Source organism: Gopherus flavomarginatus, chromosome 2 (assembly GCF_025201925.1).
Source record: "Gopherus flavomarginatus isolate rGopFla2 chromosome 2, rGopFla2.mat.asm, whole genome shotgun sequence".
NCBI lineage: Eukaryota > Metazoa > Chordata > Testudines > Testudinidae > Gopherus > Gopherus flavomarginatus.
This window is the reverse complement of record NC_066618.1, coordinates 244,226,679-244,252,130: the sequence shown is the minus strand read 5'-3', so window position 1 is coordinate 244,252,130 and position 25,452 is coordinate 244,226,679.

The following is a 25,452-nucleotide window of genomic DNA, read 5'->3' as shown; positions in this document are numbered from 1 at the left end:
GGACTGCAGGACAGGGAATCAAATATAGTTGTATTATGTGTTCTAGCATTACCTACAGTATATAAGAGGTCAAGAAGAAAGCAAAACATTTTACCGTCCTTCATACATACTCCACAGTGGCCTTTCCCCACCTTCACATTCCTCCTTTGTAATCAGAGTTTTACAATTGCTCTTCCCATTGTAAAATGCTATCCAATTGCTATGGGACAAATTCTGTCACTGTTGCTCATATGGAGGTGAAATTCGCCCCTGTGCAGAGGGTCAGCATGAAGTGTATGCATAATTCTCACTTACATCCTCAAAATAGGTGGTATAAGTGATGCACATTTTATATTTTTGTCTGCCTGGGGCCATGAGTAACAGTGGCAGAATCTGGCTCTTTGTATTGCTACATTTAAGAACAAGAGATTCCTTAACTCAACCTAATTCTACTAGCACCACTGAGTTGTGTTCAGAATCAGTCATTTCTTAATAATGGTATCCATATGTCTACTAGAAAAAACATCTTTCATTTCAGATTTGCATTAACCCTATGTAAGATTAAGATGCTATCAGGGACAGGTCATAGGCAAAAAATAAAAATTCACAGAAGCCAGTGACCTGTCCCTGACTTTTATTAAAAATACCCTGGGATGGGGGACAAATACCCAGAGCTCTGCCAGGTGATTTCAGCTGCTCCAGCCACTCCGCTGCTCCTGTGACAGGGGCTGACCTCACTCCAACTGCTGCTCCAACCATGGGGCCACTGCTCCGGTGGCCCCAGGGCTGAGAGCTACTCCAGCCTTGTCCCAGAAGTAGTCCTGGAGGTCCCTGAAAGTCACAGAATCCAAGACCTTCATGACAGAATCATATCTTTAACTATATGCCACATTTTGGAGTACAAGTCAGATGAATGAGAGGTTGTGTCACTGCCTGTCCTGTACCCCTGGATGCCTTAAATGCTCTGCTGCTGGAGCTCACAGCTCAGATACCAACAGCCAACAGATAAGTATGCAGTTTCCACAGCACGTGTGCTGTGCAGCCTTGGTTCAGCACTCTGACCCCAGCAACCTGCCTACAACATGACCCCACCTTGGTCTCCATCAACCTCAGTTATTATTTCAGAATGATCAACACACCTCGCAGTTCCAATTTCCCCCAAAATGATCTGCCCTGACATGTCCAGCCCTTTCCTGGAACAGAGCATCAATAAGGTTTGTTACTCCTTTAGACAGACAAAAAGCACAGCTTATTACTTTAACTGAGCTAATTGCATCAATTCAAACATAACACTGGATTGGTTCAGATGAAAAGCAAAACTTGTTGATTTAATCAGAGAGGTTAAGTGAGTACAAGAGATAAAGACAAAAGTGGCTACAAGCAAATAAAAGTAAAATATACATTCTAGTGGCTAAGACTAACAAGCTACAGTGTTGGTTCAAGGTGAATTTCTTATCAATCTCTTTTTTTCCCCTGACTTAGTTAGGACCTTCCAGAGAAGCACAAGATGCTGGTTTCCCTCCTCATCCTAAGTGAAAAGTTTTTGCCTAAGCAGGTTTCTCATATATGTTTTCAGTTCCCAGAGATTCCAACTCCTTCGTTGAAGGGTCCATCTTTCTCAGGCTGCAAGAATTCTGTTCCCTTGTATCTATCCCGTGGTGGATGCCAAGATGGCTTCTTCTTATATCTTCCCAAACTCAATATTTTGTCCCCAGACTCAGGATGGCCTCATGCTGTTCTTCCCTTTCTGGGAGCTTCTCATTCCTCTGATGATTTGTATGTAAATAAGACTTCCACTGTTTTTAGTCACACCTTGCCTTGCTTAATTTCATTATGATAGCTCCCTTCCCATCTGTCTGGGGGAAAAAAACTGTTTATCTGTGTTTGGAAAAAGACTTTAAAGAATATATCATTAAATATCCATAATTTCTCATATATATCTCACTGTAAAATGTGTACATTAGTACTATTAGTCACCAGTGTGTCATAAAATACCTTACTCAATACATTTATAATATACTAATATTGTATGCAATCAGTTGATTCAGTCACTTATCACTTGAAGTTCAGACCCCCACAAGAGGCTTCCCACTCACACTCACTCAGTTGCTGGGTTTGTTTATCTTTTATGTAAATATACCTTCGCTGTGTCTGCCCAACAACCAGCAGGCTACTCAGACAAATACATTCCTTTGTCTAAGGCAGACTGTGCATATGTATTGCTTGCCAAACACATTAAGAGCATAATGCTAGCACATATTCATAACTTTGTAAACATGCTGTTTACAAAGTCACACAAAGATATTAATGATCAGTGACTTAGTTTTCCAGTGATCTTACATAACATCTTTTATATAAAGATTATGACTGTCAGATATAGTGAATCTATCAGGCCTCACAGGAGTTTCTGATCGTAGTAAACCACCAAAGTGCTTCTGTGCCATACTATTACACAGTTTAAAGATATAGATGCCATACAACTTAATTTGGAAACCATAATTTCTGTTAAATTTATGGTCCCCCTGCAGCTTTATATCAATGGCTTCAAAGTTTATGTAGCTTCTATTAAATTTTGTTACTTTCACCTGAAGTTTGCAAAGTAACGACACAGCTACTAAATGAAGGTCTCTACAAAACAAAGAACATTCTAGATAGACGCTCTGCAGTGAAGCATAGAGACACTTTAGGGAATAATACTTTCCATTTTCTCAGAAAGTGTCAGAAGAATGAGACTCCTTCCATGGTTCTTTACCATTGTGAAATGACTCTTCACTAAGAATAGGACGAACCAGTTTCCAAAGGCAGCCCTTTCCTTTGCTTCAGATTGATTTCCAGGGAGAATGTGGGAAGGCAGCACCAGAGGGCACTGGAAAGAAAAAAGTCCAACAGGAAAGACAAAAGCTGACAAACCTGTCCTCAAAAAAGGAAGTTTTTACACTAAGAAGCGGGGTTGCCTGCAATAACAGGGGATTGGGCTCAGAGACCCAGGAGGTCCCTTTTATCCTATGTTCCTTTAGAGCTGGTTGGAAAATGACAATTATTCTTCCCACATGAACACTCCGAAAATAATTTTATTTTTCATTAAGATTTTCTGCCAAAAAAAAAAAAAAAGGGTGTTTCAGCTTTTCAGTTCAGAAAATTTTTGGTTAACATTTTGTTTTTGAAGATTGAAAGTTACCCCCCAAAACTGGCTAGTCATTGAAAAGCCAGAAGAGAGTGTTAAAAATAAGTTGTTTTTTTTCCCTTGTAAACATTTTCATTCTGACAAAAAACTTTTTTCAGTCAATTAAAAAAATTTCAACCAGCTCTAGGAGGTATTTGGTGTCTACTTTGCAGCCACTTGGGCTGCCCATCAGTGTGCTACTGTTCTGTGCTCTCCAGCTTCCATCATAGTTCCTTGAATAACAGGCTGGGGAGTAAAATATGACAACAGGGAATATGTTGCAAGAGAATAGAAGATGGCAGTAGCAGCCTCTTTGCCAGATGCCCATATAGTGGTAAAGTTCATCTACACAGGAAAGTTACACAAATATAAGGTAGGGTGTGAATTTAAAGTCACTATATTTACTGGTATAAGCCACTTTCTGGTTTAGTTTGTTATTTTAAAGTAGTTTAAGGTAAACTGAAAATGTCACTTATTTCAGATTTTTTTTAAAAGATGTTTTACTAGTGTAATTATGGCTGTTTAACTATGCCAGTATAACTGGAAAAATCCCCTGCGTATAAAAGGTGTAAGTGGACAGAGAACTGCTACTCCCAAAAAGGAGAGTGAGAAGAGAGGCAGAACCACCAATAACTTGGAGGAGGAGTTTGGAGAAACAGAAAAGATGGAGAATCCAGAAACTTGGTGAGGGTAAGAAGAGGGCACATGGATGAGGACTGCTATTTGGGAGAGTGAATGCTGTGGTGGGGCCATTCAAGTATTGTAATGTCATTTGGTGTTTAGAGTGCCATCTGAATATTGTTATGGTCTCTGATATTCTACTACTTTGTCATGTTTCAGCTAATTAGTTAATCATACAGCACTTTTAGAATGTAAAGCATTATGTAAGTCTCAACTAGCAATACTAGTGTGCTAACATTTTATTACTCTATTTTTAAATTGAGTCTTACCGTTCTTTTCTTTGGACGCAGAATTTTAAATTGAATAACCACCAATGCTGTTTTAACTATAACAGATGTATTTTTTGTTCTATGAAAGATTTCAGCTTTTATACAGTTGGTAATAAAACAACCATATTTTTGGTTTCCTGAAACCTTTTTTAGAGATTTATCTTGCCATCTTGGCAAATGATTTTGCTTACATTGGAATATACTTATTTACTTTTACCATTCACATTAAGAAGGCTATTTTTGCTGTGTACACACAGTTTGTAGTTTTGATTATACTTTCATTGAGCCTGCCAAAAACAAAATCTAAATTAAATTAGATTGCTTACATATCTAAATAAAAAATGGAAGCCTCGACTACAGGGACAGAAATAATTGCAGATAATTCAGACTAACCCTTAAAAAAAGCCCCAAACTATGCAGTGTGCTAACATTCAAAGATGCACTCAAATGACTCCAAGGGAGGCGGATGGATCTTTCAGATGAGGAAGGAGAGAGAGAGAGTGTACTGTTCCTAGAGCACTGTTACCAAGCAGGAGTCCTAATAGGAAGTTTAGGACCTAAGTTTCTTTCACACCAGTGAAGATCAGTGAAGTCAATGGAATTACTTACTGTAAGACCAGTGTAAATGAGAGCAAGACCTCAAGAAGCAGAGTGCAAGGAAAAGGGTGGAGGGTGAATGGTCTCCTACAAAGCAATTAATGCTACTGGTGTATCACATAGCAAGCTAAGAAGTCAGCATGGCTTCTATATTTTTAAATTATTCTTTGAGCCTTGAGAGCCCACTCAGGTCATATTTTTCTAAACCGCTAGAACTCCTCCTCACCTCTTTTGTTTTCCTAAAAAGAAAGCTGAGATTCACACAGTCACTTCACTCGAGAAGCTGGGGCCTAAGGAGAATACCAAATACCAGGAGATTTTCAGTCAGATTGCAAGAGCTCGCAACACTTAACTTACAAACTGTCAGCATTGGAATTACCTCCTGAAATCAGAGCGAGTTCCTGAACTGAACTAAATTTCTAACCTGGGGCAATCTTCTGATTATAAAAAGCTTCCAAGATGTACTGAATTCTCAAATTGAAGAGAGTCTCTTAGGGCTGGAGCTGGCCTCTGCCTTAGCTGAACTCCCAAACTGAAATGAGCAGGTACTCTAATCCCTTAGCCCCACCCCAATCAGCCCCCTTCACTTGACTCAAACTGGAATCTCATCTCTAGCAGCAGACACTGGAGCCTCTCCTAGCTCCAAGATAACTTCACTAATTTGTTCCCCAAACCTCCATCATTTCAAAACAAGTTCAACTCAAAAGAGGAAAATCGAGATCACCCTGTGCACATTGCAGTCAGCTTCTACTTTCCAGTGTCTCCTAGGGACTCAATAGAGAACCTTGATACAAATAACAGCCATACAGTTTGAGGCCAGGGAGGACCACCAGATCAGCTAGTTTGACCTCCTGTGTATCACAGGCCACCACCTAGCACCCATACACTTAAGCCCAACAACTGAAGTTAGTCTGCTGTGGGCTGTAATACTTTGCTCTAAACTAGTGGTGGACAACCTATGGCCCACGGGCCGCACGTGGCCCGTCAGGGTAATCCGCTGGTGGGCCGCAAGATAGTTCACACGAACCATCCACAGGCATGGCCACCCACAGCCTGCCGCAGGTTGCCCACCGCTGCTCTAAACTGTTCATGTGTGACAGGCAGAGAATAGGAGGAATCGAGGTGTACCAATGCTCTAACCCCCTTGCAATGGCAGGGAATTGATGATGAGAGATATACCCAGATAATCCTGGCAAGAAGGCTGCACTCCACCCAGCAGAGGAAGACAAACCTCACCCCCTAAGGTCACACCCATCTGATCCAGGGAAATTCCTTCCTGACCCCACATATGGGGAACAGTTAGATCTGAACATGTGAGCAAGAACCAGCCAGCCAAGCACCTGAGAGAGAGAAAATGCTAAGTACCACTCCTGAGTGCCAGCCCACCCCATCCAGTGTCCCATCTCCAGCCACAATGTCTCCATCTCTGATGATTTAGAGGAAAGAGACAACCTAGAAAACATTGGGGGCAGGAGGCAATTCCTTCCTGACCCCTGCAGCGTGACTGGCTGAAGCATGAAATTTGAGGAATTTTAGACATGAACCAGAAGTGACTCTCAGGGCTGCCGACCCCTGCCCACTAGTGTCACAAGCAACCCTATCATGCAATTCCAGTCATAAATTTATTAATTTCTCTCAAAATATGTTAGATTTCTGAAAGGCTTAAATGGTTATCAGTCAGAATAGCAAAACATGTCCAGATAATATCCATCTGCATTTTTAAAAGAAAATGTATAAGGAAATCCATGAATTCATTACTATTTAAAAGTTCACTAGATTCAGGAAAGATGTGTGAGGATTGAGAATAGGCATCTCTCTTTTAAAACAGCATCAAGAAACAAGTCATGGGTTGAGTCTACTCACACTGATATCAATAGCAAAACTCTGTTTGATCTATAGTTTCCTGTTGTGTTCCTCATAAATATTCACTTCAGAGCACTCTCCAAGCATCTGGAATGCTATTGGGCCAAGCAGAATACAATCAGGAACTCAAACATCAATCCCTTATGTCTGTGAAATAATAAAAACAGTTCCAATTAGCTTGTTACATACTGCTCTAAACAACTGGCCTTCTACGTCATCCATGATTTTTATGCTTTGTAGGTAAAATCTTGGCCTAGTGATCAGAGCTAAAGAACCAGGCTTTATGCCAGGGGCACTGCAGGGACCAGCAAAAGGAATTCTTCACCACAGGCAGAAAAAAGACAGCAGAATTGCTGCATTGTGCAGCTCCGATACTGCAGTAGTGCCTACAATTCCTGTCCCACATGCTGAAAATCCAATTCTCCCCAACTTCATTCCCAAACATCTCCACAGATGGAACCATCAAAGAGCTGTCCTCCATATATTTATGCAGAAATCATTTGTTTTGCCAACAACAAAATTTGAAAAATACTGTTGCTGTGCCAAGGGTGGTTTACAGCTGAGAATGCCCAGGCTTGGGACAGACTGCCAGAAAATGGAGCAGACACCCCAAACTGGTGATATATTCTATCATTAGATTTCACCAAGCCAGTAATAAAAGGGTACTCTTGGATCACTATACTAATTTAAAAAAAGAATAGGGGTACTTGTGGCACCTTAGAGACTAACAAATTTATTTGAGCATAAGCTTTTGTGGGCTACAGCCCACTTCATCAGATGTATATAATGGCTGAGCCATTACACACATTGAATCTATTTCTCCATGTTAAGTATCCTCACAGCTTCTTGTCAAACTGTCTCGAATGGGCTATCTTGATTATCGCTACAAAAGTTTTTTTGCTGACAACAGTTCATCTTAATTAATTAGCCTCTTAGAGTTGGTTGGGCAACTCCTACCTTTTCATGTTCTCTGTATGTATATATATCTCCTCACTATATGTTCCATTCTATGCATCAGATGAAGTGGGCTATATCCCATGAAAGCTTATGCTCAAATAAATTTTTTAGTCTCTAAGGTGCCACAAGTCTCCTGTTCTTTTTGCGGATACAGACTAACAAGGCTGCTACTCTGAAATCTATACTAATTTACCACAGAGTACAGACAGTCCCCTGGACATTCCGGCCCCTGCTTACCATCCAGACAAGCTGGACTTCTGTGACATAAGGTTATTAAAACCAAAAACACCACACATTAGCTTCTTCCAGTCCCGAAAGATCAGTCATTCACCCCAGGTCACTGGATATTTCAGGATCTCACCAAAAATAACACTGTTAGCCAATCAGTAGTATCTAAAAAGCTAAAGATTTATTAAGAAAATGAAAGTTAAGAGATTGAAGCAAATAACATATATTAGAGGTACATTAGAGATTGTAGTCCAGGTGATCACTCAGATGTAGAGTTTCTTAAAGTTTTTTCATAAATCCTTCAGGGGATTTCCCAAAGTAAACTTTTGGGGATCTCACTCCAATGTTTAGAGTTCAGCAGATTAGAGATTAAAAAAAAAGAATCCTTCCCAAAGCCCCTTTTATAGTTGAAACCAGCTTGGTGAGTGTTGCTGGCACAGCATGGGTTTTCCTCTGGGGAAGAATAGGTAATCCAGACAGTATGTGAGCTTCCATTGTTAGACAAACGACCCTTGCTTTGAAGCTACCTACTTCCCATGCATACAAATAATTCATTTACACTGATTTACATTAGGCAATTGCCAGTCCTTCATTAAAACTGGTGTGGACAATACAGGAAAGATTCTTTAGTTCCATGCAGTGTGTATCTTTGATCCTAAGGCTAACTGAGGACAGGATAGAGACAGACATCAACATACAAACAACATTTTCTTTAATTTCTTATCAACACAAGTGAATAGGTTTGTGTGTTAATTGTCAGCCCAATTAACATCTCTTTAATATCCACACACAGTAAATTATCCTGATTGGAATTGCAATGCTTCTCCATATGCCTATAAGGGTCATATTCAGGTAAACTGGCCTGTTAGTTTTAACCTGAGCTGATTTGCCAGGATCACACTTACACAATCTATTTAAAGAAAACCTCATTCACTGTTTGCATTCTACATCCCCACAGTGAATGGGACAAAACAATAAGACCTCCTTACCTTGCAACCACTATGCATGGCCAGTAAGTGAACCATGGATACTGGGCACAAGAAATCACATAATCCGTAATTTGTAGATGAAATTTTATGAAGCCTAATGGAAGTTCCTATAACTGAGTCCACTCATGACCCCCTCATAGACTCATAGACTTTAAGGTCAGAAGGGACCATTATGATCAACTAGTCTGACCTCCTTCACAGCTCAGGCCACAGAATCTCACCAACCCACTCCTGTAACAAACCCTTAACCTGTGTCTGAGTTATCGAAGTCCTCGAATAGTGGTTTAAAGACCTTGAGGTGCAGAGAATCTTCCAGCAAGTGACCCATGCCCCACGCTGCAGAGAATGGCGAAAAACCTCCAGGGCCTCTGCCAATCTTCCCTGGAAGAAAATTCCTTCCCAACCCCAAATATGGTGATCAGTTAAACCCTGAGCATGTGGGCAAGACTCACCAGCCAGCACCCAGGAAAGAATTCTCTCTAGTAACTCAGATCCCACCCCATGACCAGGGACAGAATAGTACCTCCTGTTGACAGTTGCCATGCTGGTTTTTCTTTCAGGTAACTTGGTCCTCCAACCTTTAGGCCATCGTTTCCGAGGTCCTAAATGTCCAAACTGAAGTCCAAAACTGCCTTTAACAGAAACAAAAAGGTTGTCTCTCTGAGCTGTTCCTCAGCCTAATCCTCAGTTCAGTCTGCTGGGCTCAAGTACTCTTTTATGGAGCCAGTAAGGAATCCCAGTCCCATCCTCAAGTCTGGGTTCAGCCCAGGGTCTTTCACTGCACAGCTAGGTCAGATCCTTTAACTCCAATGATCTCACTCCATATTTCAGTTTTCCCTGGGCCACTTCCTACCTTGCCATTTTATTTCCCCTCCAGGTCTCTCAAACTCTTCTCTAGTTAGTCAGGGTCTCTACCAGGCCTTCCAGCCTCATCACTGTCTCCCTCAGGGTGCCTGCCTGGAGAACTTGACTCCTAGCTCTTAGCTTGCTTGCTTGCCTCCCATTCCTGTTCCTATTCCCCTCTACTGACTCAGGGCCCTGCAACTTCTTCTCTAGCTGGACACTGCCAGCACTTAAATCTAGTTTCCTTTTTATGGGAGTCACCTGATTCCTCACAGAAATGGCTTGTCCTCTAATCACGTTTGGCTTAGGCCCAGTCTCTCCACCCCAAGGGCAAGCCATCCTTTAAAGAGAGCTTGTCATTATTTGTTCTCTTTTGGAATGTTGTATTTTTAAAAACCAAGGGCCAGTCCCTCAGCTGATCTAAACGAGCCAATCTCCATGCCTGTTTACACCATCTGAAAATCTGACATCAGATCTTGAGAAATTAATCAGTGTTTTTAAATTTAAATGAAAGCCAGGCTCCTTTATTAGCATACTGACAATATGGAAGCAAATGTGCTGCATTAGAATGATATTTTAAAATACTTCAGAGCCCAATTCCATACTGTGTTCCTAGAAAATTTTTCTGGTCTTTTTCATGCGTTTTTGTTTCATGCCAAGAATACAATTCCCCAATCATTCCACCACAGTGTCTGTCTAGTGTAATTTGCTCCATCAAGTGCTATCCAATAAATAAAGCAAAGGAAAGGAAATTTTGCTACATCAGTTCATTCATCATATTTCTACTGCTTTCGTTGTACCTAAAATGGTTGTTTACAGAGCCAGTTTAGAAAGGATTCACTCTCTGTGGATTTTCACCTCCTATCTTGGTGCGCCAAAGACTCCTCACTTTTACTCTGTCTTTTACTCCCTAAAGCCATTGGGCCAAATCTGCAACTGATGTAAATTGGCATAAATAAAGCTATGCGGGTTTTAATTGGAGAAAATAGCAGTGGAAGTCTCCGAGGCTCTGGCCACTTGAAACGTCAAAATGAGATCTCACTTACAGCAGATAGCGAAGGTTTCCACGCTACATGTGCTCTGCTGAGCTTCACTGGGTTCTCCTTCAACAGAGTTCTGATAATCCAGCTGCGAACCCATGTAAGGCACAGGCATGATTGGCACATGCTTAAGTCCCTTTGTGGTACATTGCAATGCCTAAATCCCTTTGTGGATCCCCCCCAAGCCTCTCTGTGTCATCTCTAAAATGGGGATGATAATGCTTCCCTACCTCATAGGGGTACTTTGCTGCCTACATATACCCTGAGAGACACAATCCAACCACGTATTAAAGATTGTGAAGAGCTTTGAGATCTACTGATGAAAAAATAGGCATTCTGAGTCTGCAGGCAGCCTCCAGTAGAAGAAAGAGCAGCAACCACTACTTCCAGGGATGGAACTCTCAAGCCCCACACTGACCACCAAGACAGACTGATCTAATGTAGGGGGATGACACTAAGATGTCCAGCTGGGTTGTACAGTATTAGAATATCATTATAAGATGTGGATACCCCTTTGGGCAATATGTGATTGGATCCTCCTTCATGGAGTGCAAAAATCCTCTGGGCTTCATTTCTCCCCTCAGGCCTTTTGAGTCCATGATGAAAAAATGTTGGTCTTCTCCCAAATGCCATCCACTTGTGGCGCTAAGATGAGATGCCACTCATGGTAGATAGTGCATATCTGTGATCCTCCCAGTCCTTATGTGCTTTGAAAACAGTGAAATGGTAAACAATATTGACACATTTGGGCACCTAAGTTAATACCTATTGAGATGAATGGGCAATTCACCCCTCTCAGAGTTACAATACAGTATAATATGTGGTTTGTTAAAATTCATTGTGTATGAAAATTTCCATTTTCTTTAGTTGTTCTGCTCTGCTTTTTATCACGCTTTTTCATACCTGATCATGGAACTGAAAAGTTTTCCCTCATCTTTTTGATGTCATGAGTCTGCCATCCCTCTAGCCCTGCTGAGCTGAGTAGTAACTCTCAAGATTTTCTTTCACTTTGTAACTCCCACCTCTGACTAAGAAGAAGAGAGGCATTTATGCTCTTGCTGAGACTCAAAGCAAATGGGCTAGATGGGAGGAGGGACAGTACTGCTATTTCAGAGTCATATCTGTCAGTCCACATGAGGTATGAGAGTGATAGTAGGATAGCAACTTCAACTGTATAGATTTCAGAGTGGTAGCCGTGTTACTGAGTAGCTCCAAGGTCCAACCCACAAGATATACTGCTTCACCACCTTGGTCCTGTTGTCAGCTGAATGATGTCATATAGCCAGTAGATTTAGAGAAATTAAATTATTTCCTCTTCCTGGGTTTGCTGGGAGCACAAACTTGATTTCCCGTCAGAAGATTATCTTTCCAGTTGTGAGGTGAATGCAAAATTCACAAAGACTTACATTCTATAAAATCTCTCAACTCTTGTTGCTAGCAAGTAATCTGATTTACGCTACTGAAACCATCGCAGCTGGGAGTTTATACATATGGGGCATATCATGAGTTTTTGCTAACTAATGAACTTGTAGAAGAAATAGTGATCTGTGGCTTGTAAGCACGGCTTTTTTCATGAACACGGCTTGTAAAGGACAAACAAAGGGTACAGTGCTGAGTTTAGTGGACTAGTGGGCAATTAATTCATTTTTTATTCTCGAGAATTGAATAAAATGAAAATTACCTTGGCATCTTTATAGTTATCAAACTTATGTGGAGAACTATTTATGTCCTCCAGGCCGAAACAGACTCAGATGACAGCCCTGTATAGAAAACCTCACAAAGTAATTCAAGAAATATATTTATAAAGGTCTAAACAACCCTGGTAACAACTGTGGCAAAAAAAACAACAACCCACACCTTGTTCCACCTTCTGTTTACTAGGGAATTTTGCCCCTTCCTCTGTGTGAGCATTTGTCCACATTGATCCACACATTCATCACCTCCAGACTGGGGTACTATAACACTGTCCCTGGAGCTGAAAGAAGTCGAGCTGTTGCAGAATGCAGCTGGCCACTTCCTCAGTGGCTTTGGCTGCATGAGCTGGTAGTGGGCAGTGTAGTTCTATATCAGTGGCAGCTCCCAGACATAGAGCTGCTCCAATGGGTATGTCTACACAGCAACTAGACACCCATGGCTGGCCTGTGCCAGCCGACTCAGGCTGGTGGGGCTCAGGCTGCAGGGCTGTTTCATTGTTTTGTAGATTTCCAGCCTCGTGCTGGAGCCCAGGCTCTAGGACTCTGGATTCCAGAGCTTGGACTCCAGCCTGAGCCTAGAAGTCTACACAGCAATGAAGCAGCCCCGCAGCCAAACCCCACAAGCCCGAGTTGGCTGGTACAGGCCAGCTGCAGGTTTTTCTTTGCTGCCTACGTATACCCTGAGAGACACAATCCAACCACAAAGGTCCTGATTTATTATTTACAAAAGTGTATGTGTTATTGCAGGCTATGATTATCCCCAATAAATGTTATGAGCCATGCTTTCAAACGAGCCTTGACCCAGCCTCCTAACATTGTGCATAGAAAGGTTACATTTATACACAAGAATTGAATAGACATCCAGTTAAGTGATTTGCCTGCACAAAGGACAATTCTCCTGGACAAAATTTGCATATGGAGTATTGGTGCCTCTCATTGAAAGTTAAAATCACCTCAGAATAACATTCCAAAATAACTAAAGTCCAACAATATCTTTCAATAAACTCATATCTGGCAACCTGGAAAACTACAGTTGAAAACCACCCTTCTACTCCAACATTAAATTCCCATTTGATTCTCCTGTTTTCAAATACCTAGAAGAAAACCTGCATATTCCAGCATGCCCTGAAGGTCATCGGATTTGGACTAGTAGCGAGCAACTTTCAACATAGTAAGATTCATCTTTTTTATTACTTATTATTTGAATTACAGTAACACCTAGGGGCCTCAGTCATGGATCAAGGCCCCATTGTACTAGGTGCTGTGCAAACACAGCACATCTATTTTCGAATACATCAGAGCATCCTTCTCAGTAGATGAGGCATTTTTCATATTCTTGGAGCACACAGTTAAATTAGCCTTCAGCCTGTGTTCTTGCCCTTCTAATTAAAGGCCTGATCCCATGACAAGCACTAGGAATTAAGGATGATTAGTGCACTGCAGGAGGTGCTCAGTACTTCACTGGAATATGCCTTATTTTCTTACATGAGTCAAATTAGCAGTCAGGGTAAAACAGACTTTTTGGGCATCATAGATCTCAGTTTATAGGACTAGTTCTCAGTTGCAGCTTCACCATAGTGTTGATGAAATCTAACACAAATCTGCAGCTGAATGCCTTCCAAGACGATAGGGTGGAGATTATATTTTTCCTGCGTTAGATCATGACACCATATTTGGGGGTGGGGTGTGATTAGGATCCTCATGAAAACTACAAATTAAAATTGAAGTTTTGTTAGTGCTAAATTAAGCTGGAAATTTTAATAGTCATAAGAACATAAGAATGGCCATACCGGGTCAGACCAAAGGTCCATCCAGCCCAGTATCCTGTCTACTGACAGTGCCCCAGAGGGAGTGAACCTAACAGGTAATGATCAAGTGATATCTCTCCTGCAGTCTATCACCACCCTCTGACAAACAGAGGCTAGGGACACCATTTCTTACCCATCCTTATTGTTTACTAGGTGCCAAATAGCATATCCTCAGATCTTCGGTTCATCATACTCTAGGTATGATTTCATCATTCCTAGCACAGGTCTTTCCACATTACTGAAACAACTGACTTGAAACTAATGGGAAATTGCCCCTAAACCATGTTGACGTTGTCCCAGGTCTCTTACATAGCTGCGTCTGAAGCTTCCAATGACCAGTGCCATTTGATCTTACATCAGTGTTTAGCCGTAATGCCAACCTTATTAAAGTCATTGATGGATAATCCATATACCATAGAATATATTTTACATACCATACTTGAACCCTGATGACAGGGCAAGGCTTTATCCTAACTCCACTGTCAAGTGATTGCTTTATAAAAAATGCAGAGTGATCTAATTTAGCCCATAATTCTTACTAGATGAATGAGAGGGGATCAGAGTATTTCATTAAGCCATTTCTTTAGCTGTTGGATCAATTATAGCTGTGCCAGGGTAGGAATATCACCTCCAGTGCAGCCAGCACCAAATCAACTCATACAATACCAATCTTTGTGCACTGAATCCGAGATTAAGTCCTTTTGCATAAAATGATTGCTCTGTTTCTGTGCTTAGAGCAGCCTGCTGCCCAAAAAGGTTTTGGAGCTGTTCTAACACAATAATAGAAATGTTTTTTGGGAAGACATGATCTTTCAAAAGAAAACAAAAACTCAAAAACCCAGAAACAGATGGATTTTAACAGATAAACAAGGATTGAAGACTGAGGACTAAAGGGAGATTTATTTAGTGAATGCTTCTGATTTATCTTATGCCGTACAGTAGCAGCAATTCATGGCAAATCAGAAACAACTTGCTATTTACAGTGTTGTGAGGGGAAATAACCCTTAAGTAAATAATTAAACAACTGAAGTACTGGCTTTTCAATCTCTAGGTTAAATTTGAAGGCTAGAAGTCTCTGCAGCAGTTTTTGTTTCTTTGCTAATGTTTGCAAAATATAACACCAAAACTTAAAATAAAGTAAGGGTTGTCCATACAATACAGTTCTGCATGGCAAGTGGGGTGTGGATTCTAATACACACCAATGTGTCAAACACTAACTGGCCCATGTAAACCCTGCTGGCATGCAAGAGAAGTTCCCTAGTGCATATTAACATAGTTCTGCTTGAAATGGTACTATGGTAAAGTGCACTGGGGAACTTTTTGTGCACATCAGCAGGGTCTACATGGGCCAGTTAGAGTGCAACACATTAATAAGTATTAAAATTCACACCCCACTGATATGCACTATTGCATCATGTAGACAAGCCCTCCTATTGCTAAAAACCTTGCAGAATCTTTCAATCCTTGCAAATGCTATATAATATATAGGTGCAAGTTACTTTAATAAGATTTGAATGAGTATTTAAGATATTTCCCCTGAAATCCATCTAAGTCTAGACCCTTATTGAGGACATTGTTTCATAAACAAAGTCTGTAGCACAATAGGTACAAATCCTTGTGACATCTGTGGTGAAGTAGATAAGCCACTCACCCAGCACAGAAGGAGTTAAAATAAAACCCCATCCTGTTATACCTGCAGCCAATGCCAGGCCTGGAGGGGAGAAAAAGAGGGAGCCCAGCTCAGTTCAGGGCTGACAGGCAAAGAGGCAGGAGCTAGCTGCCTCCCTACCTGAGAGGAAGGATCACCAGGTCAGCAACCAGAAACCAAGCAGCATCTTCCTGGCCAAAGGAGACTGAGAAAGCTGCCTAGCACCCAGCCTAGGAGGAACTTGGATGACTGAAGCTCGGAGAACTTGTGAGGTTCTTACACTACCAAACTTATGGTTGCCTTGCCTGGAGGAACCTGGGACTGTAGTAGGATGCAGACAAGCCACCAAAGGAACTTGAACTATACAGGGCATGCCCAAACTCTAACCATTAGGCTGCCTGGCCCTTCAAACCCCCATTACAACATCATTTGTATTGTTTCATGAATACCAGCTTTGTAAGGTATTGTCTAGAAACCAGTCCACATGTAATTATTATCCAGGGTTTTCTAAACCCAAAGAAGTAGTAGCATAACTGTTTCTCTCCAGGTGGTGACAGGATTAAATCAATCAGGACAGCTTCTCTGTCTGATAAATGATTGATACAAACCAGAGTGCCTTATCTAAAACTACTTTTTATTAGGTCTTAAGCACACACATATATGCTGTAGCAGTAGGTTTAGAGCATTCCAAACATTTATATTTACCCAAAGTCTGAAATGGTTTTGAGTGATCAGCAACCAGCCTTCCAGGGCCCTCCTTTCATCCAGCTGCTGGGGGGTATAGGTATTAGCTCCTTGCCCAAAGAAAAACTTCCTTAGATTGCTCCAAAGTGTATCCTTTTCCTTAATCTTTTATAGCTAACTTAAACAAAGCACATAATTCATAATGATTCCTATTGGGTCACCATAATAATCCCTATTAGGTCATCATTTCTCCTAGTTTCAGCAAACTATTCGTTATCTCTTATCATCAAAGCTTTTCTAGTATTTTTAGTCATAACAACAATGATACTTATACGTCAGGTCAACTGTCCAAATATTCCTTCCATTATCATGGTACATTAACTCTTTGTCCCAGCCTCCCATTCTGATTAACAGAACTGCAAATATGCAGCTGCACAGCCTTGCCTGTCAGGGCCTAAGATTATTCCTAGCTATGGGGTATTTCGTTTCCAGCTAGCAGTGGCTATATACACAAAAATGGCTGACCTGGGATTACGTGCAGTAATATTACATATCAAGACCTGAGGTTACATGCAGTATAATTAAATTGTGGGGTTACACGCCCCTCCTTACAGATCATATATTTTTAATATTAAGATCTGTACACATGTACACAACCAGTTTAGTGGGTTGCTAGTGACGCCCAGCATGGGCTCAAGGTTCTTGACCCAGACTGAGAAATGATCTTCTCACTGGCACTCTGAGTTTTCATTCTGCCTTGTTAGAGAGCAGACCTCATGTAAATTCCCTTGTAACTGATAAATTCCTCCTGCAACTGATTGATCTTCCTCCAGATCCAGTATGTCAGTGCCAGGAACAAAACAACCACGAATATCTGAAAGACCAAAACCACCACAATCGGATGCAAAACCAGACTAAAAATCTGTGGGGGACTATCCCAACATGTCTCCCACCATTTGTGTTACAAATCTTTGCTAACCCTCTCAATTACTTGTTTAATTTTATTCGTAGAGCGATGGACAGTGATCAAGATTTTAAATGCTCCCTTTTTAGCAGCATGTAAATAATTCCTTAAAATGGAATACTGAAGCAATATCTGTAAAACAATTAAAATAGGTACAGGGATGACATTTGAATACAATCTGAATTTCACTTTTAATTAGCTATATTTCAGCTCAGGCACTTGAAATTTAAACTTGCATACTTCAATAGCTACAATATGGCAAAACATTGTGTTCATGGGGATTATGAGGTAGATGATATACTTAATTGTGAGCACTGGGCACCAGCTTTTAAGCCTATGCCATTATCACCCATATACACAATCACAAATTTATTTTCAAATGGATTAATGGCATAATGACATTTTCCCTCTGTTATTTCTAAACACACATCCTGTGGCTGCAAGGTATTTTTGGCACATTCATACCCAATCCCAGGTTCTTCTAAGCAGGCTCCCAATTCTACTCTCTTCCACCCCGGACCTCTTTTGTCACCCATATCCTGTGGTCTATGGGCTCCATTGCTATTTAATTAACATAAAGGCCCAATGCTACAATGGGGGAAACCCACTTTATTTCTGCTTCTGACATTAGCAAGATAAACACAATGATTTGCCTAGATTCTGGTAAAATTTAACTTTTTCCAACAGGATTGCAAATCTCTTTCTGTCTGGGTGGAATTTTTCCAAATAATGCTCCTAATTTCCAGTGGGAGTATCTCACTCATACTATCTCGAATCATGTCCTTTACCACATCTGTAATTCACATCTGCATTTGCATGCCAGAGCCAAGGAAATATTACCCCTGAGGGCACCAATAACCTTCAAGAGGTGGAAGTGGTCTTTTTCTTGGGATTGCTCCTATTCCACCTCATCCTGAATGGAGCTTAGCTGATCTAATGATAACCTTAGGTGTTGCCACACTGCAATCATTTTATTCTCAATTGCCTCCTCACTGATACTATTAAAAACCTCTACCCCTGTGCCAAATGTTCCCAATATGTCCCTTTTTGCTCAGTCCTTGCGGGATCTGGAGGCATCATGAAGATTAATTCAATTTTTCCAACCCTCATATAACTTTTCAAAGTGGGTTTTTATTGCCAAGATGTTTGCTAAAGTAAAATCTACAATGACCTTTTTCAGGGTGTGGGTTTGATTAATTACCAGTTGCTTCTTTACATTGGTTTGAACTACGTATGCCTCAACCAAATTAATTACAGATGGTTCCAAAATCCACTCTTCTATACCCTTTATTCCATGGGGTGGGTCTCTGCTGGAGCCATTTCCCTGTTGGGCCTGGGGTGAAGAGAAGAGGTTGTCCTGGGCCCTGCACCCTCCTAGGGATGGCCCTGCTTATACTAATGGGAGCATTCTAATCAAGGAACTGAGGACCTTCCAATCTTTTGGAAGCAGCCAGAGACTTAACAAGCCAGCAGTTTATTTCATCACTTCTTCAAGCCTGATACAAGAACTTTGCAATTATTGTATATGTTTGATTCCTTTGACCATTTTAACTCCCCTTTTTCTTTTCTCTTACAAATAAGCTTTTAGACAGTAGATACTAAAGGATTAGCAACAGCGTGATTATTGGGTAAGATCTGGGTTATATATTGACCTGGGTATGTGGCTGGTCCTTTGGGACCAGAAGAACCCTTTAGTTGATGGAATTGGTTTTAAATAACCACTCATCATTGTCTAGTATCTTTAGTCAATGTGGTAAGACAAAAGTTTACTTTTGTTACTGGTATGGTATATCTTATGGAAGAATAACCACCAGTTTTGGAGTATGTTTGCCCTATTTCTTAGCAGTTTGTCCTGAATCTGATAATCTCAGTTGTGATCCACAGAGGCATGGTGACACTTAGCAAAAACCATACCGACCTGGGTAGCTTTCAATCCACTCCACTAACAAATCTGATCCCCCCACTATCCCCTTGTGTATACAGGAAGATGATGCTATTGCCACCAAAGTGACAGGGATTCCATAGCTGCCAGCATAGACCATTTGCAACCCAAATCATAATACATTGCCAGTTCTTGCACACATTCCCACACTAATATTTAAGTCCAAGACTTTCAGTTTTACTGAAGTGAGATAATATCCCTCCAAGGGGCCTAAAAGAGTGATTTGTTCTTCTGGGATGCTGAGAGCGGTAGTGGTGTTGAAGGTATTGTTCACTTTATATTACACTGTTATCCATGGGAAGTTTCCCCATGCCTTGAACAGAACAGGTTCTGGATTCACACCACCAAAGGAGCAGGTCTGCAATCAAAACACCAACAAAAGCAGCAGTGGATCATCTCCAAAGTCTTCCAGCATCCACGCAGTAATCTAAAACACAAAGCAAAACAAACCTTTCCTCTCTCTGTATAGGAGGTATCACTAGACATTTAAGCAAAACTTACTAACTTTTACTCTGAGCCATTAGCGTCTGAGTTCCTCTCCTCCCTATGGGGCTCTTGAACTTTTAACTGAGCTTTGAACAACCTCTTGGGGCTCAGCAAATTCATCAGCCCTCATTTGCTGAGGGCTTGCTGAGGCTGGACAAATGACTACTATTAATTTTGCCAGTGAGTACATATTTTACTGGAGAGTGGGCAGTTTTCAGTAACATAGGGGACAATCCAACCAGATACTCCCAGCGTTGCAAAGCTCAAACTTGTGCCAAAACCTCCTTTTCACACAGAGTAAATCCCCTCTCTATTTCACATAAAGCTTGGAGGCCTATGTCACAGTGCTATTTTCCTGACTCAGTACAGCTCCCATCCCCCTCTTAGTAGTTTCCAATTGCCACACAAACGGCCAATCCAATGGAGACATGCTAAAGCTGGAGCCCGAACCAAGGCCTGTTTTAACTGGACCATGGCTTCCTGCTGTTGAGAGTCCCAGTCTCACTCTGCTCCCTCCTTCAACAATTCATGCAATGGGGGCGCTGTCTTCTCTGAAAATCCCTCAATGAGATCTTGGGAGAAATTAATAATTCTAGGAAAGGATCAAAGAGTAGTTACATCTGTGGGAGCTCTAGTTTAAGGATCAGCTCCACAGCCTGTTGGTCAGGGGGAACACCCGTTCTGTCTCAGAGGCACTCCAAGATAATTTACTCGTTGGGAGCACAACTGGGTTTTCTTTGGGCTTACTTTAAATCCAGTTTCCTGAATCTTTTGTAACACCCTGTCCAACCCCTCCAGATTCTGTTCCCTGGTCTAAGGATATCATTCACATAAGAAATCACACTGTCTCTTTCTGGCATCCCATCCCATATCTTGACTACAAGGGAATGACAAATAATAGAGGCATTGCTCCAGCCCATGGGGACCCTGGCAAAACACAAATGCTTCTTTTAAAGGCGAATGCACACTTATAGTAACTGTGCCAATGCAAAGGGATACCAAAAAACATTGGTCAAATCTCATATTAAAAACCACTGGGCCCCTCCTACAATGGAAATCATCAGCAGGCTCACCTGATTAAGGGAGTGGAAATCAATTACCAGCCTCAAAGTCCTGTCGTCACCTTTAAGGACCAGCCATAGGGCAGCATTATTGGGAATTGACTGTTCCACTAAAAGCTCTTGGCTTAAGCGCCCGTCAATTGTTTCTTTCAGGCCGCTCTTGCCTCTTTTGAATACCTATACTGGTTCTGGAGTGAGGGATCCGGGTTTGTAACTGGGATTTCTGCATCAATTTTACCACATTCTATTTTATTATTGGTCCACACCTCTCGGTGTTTTCTCTGCAATTACTAGAACTTCTGGAGGTCACTCGTCACTCCAATTCTTCAGATGCCTTAAGTGCTGCTAGCTAGTAACTCACTGAAATCTCCACTGGCTCCCAGGGTGTGCCAGGAAGCATTTCCCCCAGGACCTTGTTAGCAAAATGAACCAGCATTCTCAATTCCCTTAAAACATCAATTCCCAGGATCCCTTCTCCTCCCAAATCCCTTAAGCCAAATTGCCCTTTTATTTTCCTTTGCCCCATCCAGTACAAAATCCTTCTGCAAAAGGGAACAATTCCCCCTGCTACATTAAATCCCGGTAAGGTCTTAACTCCAGCCAGAGATTCAAACCAGATTCTTATTCTGGGTACTCATCAAGGAATAAGTGGCAACTGTATCTAACAACAAATTCTGAGTTTGAACACATCTCCTTCAAATTCCACATAAACTGTGAACCTCCTGCGTGCATTGGTGTACAAATGTGCCACTATATGAGAGCTAGGGGTATCTGGCCTCCCTCAGGAGGTGCACTCAGGGTGTTCCCTATGTGCTCAGCTAGCTTTTACAAATGTTCCGCAGTGGACAAGCCATCCATCTTTTCCTTCAGTTCATATATTAGGAGCTGTCTCCAAATTTCCACCCACCAGGGATCAGGGGCTCTCCCTTAACTTTTGCAGAGCCTGTCTCCTTTCTCTTTCCTTTCTCTCTTTTAGCTGTCATCTTCCTTTAGAGTCTTATCTGGGAAGGCTATTGCTTTAAACGGGATTGCTTCGTATGGAGACACAGATCCCCTTATGTCCACAAAAATAAAAGGCAATCTTTGGGCTCTATCCTTCTTTTGTTAATTTACTACTTTTCTCAAAACTGTTTTCAAGGCAGTAATTAGGATCAGTAGCAGAGTTAACATTCCTATTGCTTGCAACCGTATCTTCAAGGACAGTAAAATACTTCAAGCTGTGGCTTAACCCTTAACTTTTAATACAAAAAAATAAAACACAAAAGAAAAAAAAAGTGTGTGTGAGGGGAAGGAAATGAAAGGGGGCATGTGAAGAATGAAGAAGAGGAAGAGGAGGGGAGAGCAGGAGAGGGGTGTGAAGAACAATTTAGGAAGCAAGGGAAACCTAAGCCTAAGAAAAAGTACAGACAGCAACAAATCTAGAAGTGGAGTTCCCTTGGCCAAAGCATCTGGGAACCCATACTCCTGGCCCCTAAACTGGCTCTGAGAGGAGAGTGGGGGATGCCGACACATCTGCCAAAGTGAAACCTAGGGATCCTCACCAGCCACCCCAAGGCTGCGCTCCAATTTAACAGGTCAACCAATTTTCCTGCAACTCTGACCTGGTCATTCTTCCCCACCTTGGTTAGCCCCTTGGGGACCAATCTCCTCTACTGGGTGTTTACTATGGAAATTATGGGTGGGGGCTTCTGCAACTCTTCCAGTGTTTCAAGCAAGGGACTATATGGGGACTGAAGGGTCCAACTGAAAGGAAAGCTCATGGGGATCATCCCTCTCATAATCATAAGAAGAAGGATACAAGCTGGGGTCCTTCTCTGACCCACCTCCCCTTCCCAGACTACACCTGCCTCGAATCATAGCCACTATTCCCTTCTGCTTTCCCAACCTGGCTCTGAGAACACAACTTTGTCTCTTACATTCCCCATGATCTGCCTGAGTCTTATCCTGAGAATCCTTCAGTAAGGCTGTAACAGTTCCTTCACTCTCTATTGTCTGCTGTTTCAAACCAAATACCTCCTGCTCCAGCCCATCACTCTCTCTGTTTGAACCAGATTTGTCATGTAGAGCGTGTCTGACACTGCCTTCAGGTTGGATATCTCCTGGTCTTTCTCAATTTTATCTTTCTTTAACTCCTTTATTTCCTTTTCTTTCCTGACCCTATCCTTCTCTGAGTCCTCCACTCTTGCCTTTAACTGATCTATCTGTTTATCTACTACCATTTGATTACAGAGCTGCAGGAATACTCTGGGGCCAGTGAAGGCTCCAGGTTTTCAAAGACCATTACAATGCTTCTGTACAAAATTGGTCAGGCTGTTTCCCAAAACCATTTCTAACTTTCTTTCTTTCTAGTTGTTCTGTTTCCTCACTTGATCAGACTACTAGCCTGAGCCTTGAGTCCCAGTAATAGAATGGATCCATAAATTGACTTTGGGACTACGTCACATGAAATTACATGTTTCTACCCTTCCCACCATCCCACTCTCTTGGACAGCAAACAAACAGACAAACTTTTTTATACCAATTGTCCACTCCTTTCCACCACTCCTGGCTGGCTGGGAGAAAACCCAAGGTTTTCTGAACCCAGAGCAGTGGTAATTTAACTGTTTCTCTCAAGTCACTCTCAGGAATAAATCAAAGGGGACACAGCCCCTCTGTCTGATAAATTATTGATACAAACCAGAGTGCTTTTACTTAAAATTATTTTTATTAGATCTTAAGAACACACACATGTATGCTGTAGCAGTAGATTTAGAGCATTACAAACATTTATATTTACCCAAAGTCTGAATTGGGTTTGAGTGATCAGCAACCAGCCTTGGGAGTTCATGTGTCAGCTCCTTGCACAAAGAAAAGCTTCTTTGGACTGCTCTAAAGTGTATCCTTTTGCTTAATCTTTTATAGATAACTTAAATAAAGAACATAACTCACAATGACTCCTATTGGGTCACCAATTCTCCTAGTTTCGTTATCTCTTATCGTCAAAGCATTTCTGGTATTTCTAGTCATAACAACAATAAAACTTATATGTCATGGGTACTTAAAACCCTGACCAAAATCAGGCCTTGTGCTGGCATGATTATTTTAATTTTTCAAATGAATATAAGGGTTTGAAAAGACCTCTGTGGATTTATTGAGAAAATTGAAGTCCTTTGTGCATCCATTAAACAAGTACAACAGCAATGCAAATTTTCCCATGTTGCTTTTGCCAGTGCACCTCAACTCTGACCATTCACAACACTTCCAAACATCTTTCAATATTTGGCCTCTTGGCTGATAAAGAGTAAGATCATGAACAAGAGTAATAGAGTCAGCGTTGGCTAGATATGGAATCTGGGAACTAAAGTTGGACTGTGACACAAGTCATTAATTTTATTATCAAAGAAAAATATTGGAAATAATAAGACCTATGCCTATCATGACTCTGACTTCTTTGTTTGTGTGTTCTTTTTCCTTCCACCTCGACCCTTCAGATTTTTTATGTCTGATCATATTGTACACTCTGGATACTCTCTCTTCCTATATGTTTGTACACTGTCTAGCCTGACAGGGTCCCATGTCTTATTGGGGCCTTTGGGCACTGCTACAATACATACGTTAAATAATATATACTAAATGGCTGGAAGCTGAAGCTGGACACCTTCAGACTGTAAATAGGGTGCACATTTTCAACACTGAACAACTTACCACTGGGTATGATGGATTCTCCATCACTGGAAACATTTAGATCAAGATTAGATATTTTTCTAAAAGATATGCTGAAGTTCAAACAGGAGTTAATTCAGGGAAGTCCAGTAGTCAATATCATGCAAGAGGTCAGACTAGCTGATCAGAGTGGTTCTTCTGACCTAATAATCTATGAATAAATATAAAGTCTTAGTGCAGACAACAATGGTGGCATTTTGTGACATAGACACCAGACTTTCAGCACCCAGACTAACCCAACCAAGTCATTTAACATGGACTATTGAATAGTTGGTGACAAGTTTCAGATGCTCTCACTATCAACCTAGGTCAGATTTAAACCAATGATCTAAAGGTGAAATGTTGTTTACCATCAATGGTGTCTAGCAGCAGGAATATGCCAAAGTTGAATGTATGGCTTTATATTATATTCCCATTATATTCATTTGAAAAATTAAAATAATCATGCCAGCACATGGCCTGACTTTGGTCAGGGTTTTAAGTACCTTCATATGCACAATATATACATTGTAAGATGGTCCTGAATTACATAATCACAAGCTCTTTCCCAGGTAATAGAATATAATATCACAGTATTTTAGAAAAATTGTACAAGGTGCATCTTGCACAGTACATAGGCAATGAGACAAAGCTCTTCAGACTCTTCATTCTCTGTATAGTTCCCTATAGTTTTCTAAGTGCTATAGAAAGCCCTAAGATAGTTAGAAACTATAGGAATATGACAGCACAATATTTCAGTCTAAGCTATTACACAATCTTGCAAAAGCAGTATTGTACTATATGCATAATCTTTATCATTTCTAAATATTTGTATTTCTAAGTCTGTTCCTTTTTATGAACAGAGAAAATGCAGG